Consider the following 6,533-nt stretch of genomic DNA (forward strand, 5'->3'; position numbering starts at 1 on the left):
GTGAGTGACGTCACGTTGCGATGCACAAGACGATGGATGCATTCTCTCTTATTAACTGCGATGCAGGCGCGCGACACCGTCATCTCTGGCCACACATCTCTGGCCAAAGCCGCCAACATTTACCTTAAAATATTTGCCCATAAATTATTGCCCCAATGCCACAGTTATAAAAAGTTTTCTATTATCAGAAAGAGGAGAGGGGGGGGGGGGGATAATGGGGCTCGTAAGCCAAAAAAAGGCACAGTGTCTCATTTTGCTCAAGAGTCTGGGACTTTGGAGTGGTGGCCATTGGTGCGTCTCATCGGACACGGTGCGGTTTACGTGTAGTGAGTTTTTAGAAGCATTTATTATATGCCAACTCTACTCAATAGGTGGCGTACAAACCACATGACAAGTGCACTAAAAAAAAAGACAAAAGTTCATCGTACATCACACGACAATCTGATAAAAGTTTGAAACTGGCATATTATCGGCACCTAAATCCGTGGTGTGGTGAGGATTTTCTGCTGCTTTAATATTGATGGCTTATTCCTTAGGAGAGGTCATTAAAGGAAAATGGTCATCCTGTTTACCCACTCTAAATCCAATACGCTGGGTTATAGTGTGAGTGAACAGGAGACCGATAGGGGTCACTGACTAAAATACGTACCGGAGATATATCCCACTGAAGATCCGCTTCTATCCCCTCTGAATCGTGCACTGGAGGCGGGTCCAGTCGGCTCAATTTGAATATTCATTGTCTCTGGTCATGTGAGTGCTCCGTCGGCGCATGCGTTCACTTGACCAGCGACTCCACATCACTAAGAAGTGGAAATATTCCGAATGAGCCAGCGGGGCCAATTCAGAAAAGATAGAAGCGGATCTTCGGTGGGACATATCTCCGGACCGAAGGTATGTATTTTAGTCAGTGACCCTTCATGGGTATCCTGTTCACTATAACCCAGTGTATTGGGTTTAGTGTGGGGTACAGGATGACCGCTTTCCTTTAATGTTAGATCAGCAGATCACCTGATTGAAAGGACGGTTAAACACCGCCTCCTCCTCACTTCCTCCCAGGCACAGCTCCTTACATTAGGTAGCAGTTGTATATTAGGTAGCAGTTGTACATTAGGTAGCAGTTGTACATTAGGTAGCAGTTGTACCTGTATTGCAGCGCGCCCCATTCACTTCAATGGAATGAGCTGTCATACCAGGTACAGCTGTTACCCAACATAAGGAACTGTGCCTAGTAAGGCTGGGTCCACACTACGTTTTGTCCCATACGGGAGCGCATACGGCAGGAGGGAGCTAAAACCTCGCGCTCCCGTATGTGCTCCCGTATGCCATTCACTTCAATGAGCCGACCGGAGTGAAACGTTCGGTCCGGTCGGCTCATTTTTGCGCCGTATGCGCTTTTACAACCGGACCTAAAACCGTGGTTGACCACGGTTTTAGGTCCGGTTGTAAAAGCGCATACGGCGCAAAAATGAGCCGACCGGACCGAACGTTTCACTCCGGTCGGCTCATTGAAGTGAATGGCATACGGCAGCGCATACGGTCACATACGGGAGCGCGAGGTTTTAGCTCCCTCCTGCCGTATGCGCTCCCGTATGGGACAAAACGTAGTGTGGACCCAGCCTAAGTAATGAAGAATCCACAATGTTTACATACATTCACTGGCCACTTTATTAGGTGTACCTTGCTAGTACAGGATTGGACCCCCTTTTGCCTTCATTCTTCCTGTCATATTTTCTACGAGGTGCTGGAAACATTCCTCAGAGATTTTGGTCTATATGGACCTGATGGCATCATGCAGTTAGTTGCTGGTTTGTACATCCATGATGCGAATCTCTCTTTCCACCACATCACAAAAGTAATCTATTGGATTGAGATCTGGTGACTGTGGAGGCCATTGGAGTAAAAAGAACTCATTGTCATGTATAAGATGATTTGTGACAAGGTGCATTATCCTGCTGGAAGTAGCCGTCATACAGGGGACACTGTGGTTATGAAGGGATGGACATGGTCTTCAACGACACTCAGGTAGACTGTCACATTTCTACAGTCAGTTGGTACTAAGGGGCCCAAAGTATGACAAGAAAATATCCCCCACACCATTGCACCACGACCCCCACCCCTGAACCCCTGTTGATGAAAACAAGGCAGGATTGATGCTTTCATGTTGTTTATGCCAAATTCTGACCCTGCCATCCGACGTTGCAGCTGGAATCAGGACTCCAGGAAATGTTCTTCCAGTCTTCCATTGTCCAATTTTGGCGAGTCTGTGCCTACTGTAGCCTCAGTTTCATGTTCTTAACGGACAACCTTACGAGCTATGTAAGGATTGGCACTCTGTATGGTCTTCAGCTGCTGAAACACATCTGCTTCAAGGTTGGCCGTGTATGTTCAGATGAATTCTGCATACCTTGGTTGTAACTAATGGTTATTTGAGCTACTGTTGCCTTTATGTTGCCTTACTCTCCTCCTTTGAATCATGCTATATCCTTCACATATACACTGGATAGGCCAAACATTTCCTAAAAGTAGGGTCAGATCTGACACTGCTGGTTACTGATTCTAAAGCAAATATGGCTGGGCATGCACAGGCACACTCTGTTAAGGCCTATTCATACTACATATGTTCAGAATGGAATTTTGCCTTGGAAAATATGGTGCAGCAGTTTTCCCTTGTTATTAATGGGATTTTGCAGCACATTCACACTACGGAATTCTTATGGCAGACGTCCTAGCGTGGAAATTTCCCCTATACAGGTAGTGATAAATCGCCCCCTAGTGTTCCTTCTGGTGTATGCTAATTTAACAGGAGTCAGTAGCTTAAAGGAGTTGTCCGGTGCGGACTATTCCTATTCCATCCTGCCCGGGCTGCAAAGAAAGAGAAAACAAACTTTCTCTTACCTTCCTACGTTCCTCCGGAGCTCCACAACAGCTAATCGGTCGGCCGGGCTGTCTGCTTCATACTCCAGCCTATCACCAGCCGGGGCAGGACATCGCTTCGGCCGGTGATAGGCTGAAGCACCGTACGGGGCTAAGGAAGTAGGAAGCAGACAGCCCGGCCGACCGATTAGCTGTTGTGGAGCTTGGGGGGAACGCAGGAAGGTAAGTTTGTTTTCTCTTTTTTTTGCAGCCCGGGCAGGATGGAATAGGAATAGTCCGTACCAGACATCTCCTTTACAGGAAAACTGTCAACCTGTTCACCCACACTAAACCTGTGGGTGAACAGGAGTCCGATGAGGGGTCACTGACTAAAATACGTACCTTAGGTCCGGAGATATGTCCCACCGAAGATCCACTGCTATATTCTCTGAATTGCGTACTGGAAACGGTCCCCGTTGGCTCAGTTTGCAAATTCATTGTCTGTGACTCTACCTCCTAGTGATGTAGAGTCGCTGGTCACTTGAGGGCATGCATCGACTGAGCAAAGTGACCAGAGTCAGTAGGACGTGGAGTCACAGACAATGAATATACAAATTAAGCCAATGGGGCCCGCCTCCGGCGCACAGTTAAGAGAATATAGCAGTGGAACCTCGGTGAGACATATTTAAGGACCGAAGGTACATATTTTAGTCAGCGACCCCTCATCGAACTCCTGTTCACGCACACTATAACCCAGTATTGGGATTAGTTTGGGTAAACAAGCTGACCTTTTTCCTTCAAATTACCATATACCAACAGGAAGCAGCCCAAACGTAGTATTGGGCCCAAGAATTCCTGATGGCAGCTCTGGTGATGCAGCATAGCTATTTTAGCACCACAACATCCACCAAAAAGTCAAATGCAAGAAACCACGTAATGGCCCTTACAGACTAATGCCTTCTCTGAAGGTTGCCAGTCCAGAAGCACCTTTCCTACTATTGTGGTTACACCAACCCCTTACAAAAAGTCGCAAGTCTACTCCATGTCTGACCTAGAGTACAAATTTAAAAAGTCGCAAAAAAGTCTCAGCTGCAACTTTTTTGTTTTGCTGATGTGCCCCAAATTTATCAACCCCCTGTAATAGTATACCTTCAGAACTTTCTTACCAAAGCAACAATGATAAATGTCTCCCTATGCGCTGAAAGAGTGTCAGCATTCTGCAGGTACAATCAAATTATAACACAGTGTAGTGGTGGGCGTGGCTTGCCGCCGCTGAAGATGGCCGCCTAGAGGACTTGCCCCCGCCAGACAGATACTTGCTCTAAATAGCATCACCCGCTATCTGCGTCGGGCCTCCTCTGCTGCCCCGATCACCCCATCAGGCTCGCTAGGTCCAGCCATCATTCTAGGTCTGTAGGGCCAGCGCAGACAGGATCCCCTCACCCACCTGCCGTGTGGGGGGAGCCTTTAGAGGATCGGAGACTCACCCTGCAGCTGCTGCAGCCTGTCGTTCTCGCCCGGGAGCCTCCGCCTCGTGGCTGCTCTGCTTCACGGCCGCCATCGTGCCAGCTCTCTCCTGCTGCTGCCAGAAGCCTGGGAGTGCCACCATCTGTGCCAGGGATGCGGACTTTGCACTTGCAGCTACTGGTCCGCCAGTAAGTGGACCCTCCGCCTTACATGGTGTTGCTACCCCCATTCCGGCAGCACTCCCCTCACTGTCCCCGCTGAGTCCTCAGGCCCTCTCCTCCCCTCCCCTTGAAGCGGGCAGTCATCCTGGGCTGCACTGGAAAAGGGCCTACACCATACCCACAGCTTCTCTCCTCCACTCTGCCCTGTGGTGGCCCCCGGCACTCCCCCAGCCTCACCCTTACTACTTGCTGAGCCCGTTACAGGTTGGACTGCTTCCTCCCCGGGCCCCACTGGGTGACGGTGCACTGCAGGGGCCTTCTTCTATAACTCAGGAGCCTAAACCGTGGGTTTCTCCCGGGTGGCCTCCCCCCGGGGTCCCTCCCTGGACCCACAAGCCCCTGCAGATCATCACTCCAACTCTAGTGGTCCTCCTTGGGACACTTGTCAGGGTACTGACCTGGACTGGTCCGGGGTACCTGCCTCCTTCCCTATGTCACCAAACTTGAGCCAACTTTTATCTCAGATTCCTACTAAGGACTACTTCAAGTTCCTCATCTCAGAGGTCAAGGATACTTGCCAAGCTGAAATCTCTACGCTACGCCAGGACCAGGTGGAGGGTCTGGAGGAGGCACATGATTCTACCAGGCTTTATGTCGCTCAACTCCAAACAACCATTGCAGCCCACAGAGCCCTTTGCCCCGGCCCAATAATGGCCCTCCTAGGGATGTCATCTGCTGTGTGGCTGATGTCCAACTGAAGGAACGGATCATGGCTAAAGCTCACTCAAACACTTCAACTTTGATGGTGCCCCTATCCAGCTGTACCAAGATCTTTCCTGGATTACCCTGCACAAGAGACAGATGTTACAGCCCTTGTTGTCTGTCCTGCACTCGGCTCAAATCCCTTATCGGTGGTCTTTCCCGTTTGCTCTCCAGGCCCGACATGATGGATGCACTGCTGTTCTACACTCCTTTACTGATTTGCCAGCCTTCTGTGCTACCCTGGACTTGCCAGTTCCCCAACTAGCGGACTGGGGCCTGACTCCCCCACCCCACCCTCTTCCCCCTGTGTGGCAACCTGTGAGGTGTAAACGTGCCTCATCTGGGCGGAAGCAGCCCTCCCCGGGTCACCGGAATGCTTGGTCTGACCCTCCTTGAAAGGTTTATTTGGGACAGTTGCTGTGGTTCTCCACTGTTGAAAGCGGGATGTTTTTGTTTGCCTACCTTCCTCATTGAATTTAGCAATTTGCTTATTGAGTTATAGTGTTTCTTTTTTTGTATATTTAGTTATTGATCAGCAAACTATGTACTACAGCACCTTCTTTGCCTTGGCCTCAGGGCAAGGACCCTATAGTTCTGTTTTTTTTTCCTTCTTGGGGCGTTCTTCTACTTCCCCCTCTGAGGCTATGGCATTGGAAGGAATGCTGTTAGTATATTTGATTGTCCTTCTCCTTTCTATCCCCCTGGTCTCCTCTTTGGCCATTGTGTGTACTGGTGGATTTGTTGTTCCCGTATGTTTTTCCTTCCGTCATTGTTTGTTTGTCTCTTTTTCCCTGTTTCAGTCTTCTGTGTATTAACTCCCCTTTCTCTGTTGGTGCTTCTCTTGTTCGTTCTTCTTCTCTCTAGGTTTGGCTGGCTGATGGTGTGGTGCTCCCAATCTTTAGGATCTCCCTTGTTCTCCTCAAGCCCTTCGGTTGGTATGAGTAAGTACCTTCATGCAACGCAACCTCACTTTATTTTGTCCCCTTATGGCTAAGTGCGTTTCCTTAATTAAAATTAAGAAAAACTAGCAGAGGCAGAGAGAGTCACCGGGTAATGCTCTGCTGGGAAACCTTGCGTCCTAGCATTCTTGTGGATGTTATTTTGATACTAAACTAGACAATGTACACCACTTAATGGTAACAGCATTCTGTAGTGGCAGTGTTCAGGAATGACTTATAGGGGTACTCTGGCGCTTATACACAAAGGATAGGGGATAAGATGCCTGATTGCGGGGGTCCCACCGCTGGGGACCCCCGTGATCTTGCACGCCGCACCCCATTAAAATCAGTC

This window comes from Hyla sarda, chromosome 6 (genome assembly GCF_029499605.1).
Source record: "Hyla sarda isolate aHylSar1 chromosome 6, aHylSar1.hap1, whole genome shotgun sequence".
In the NCBI taxonomy this organism is placed as follows: Eukaryota; Metazoa; Chordata; class Amphibia; order Anura; family Hylidae; genus Hyla; species Hyla sarda.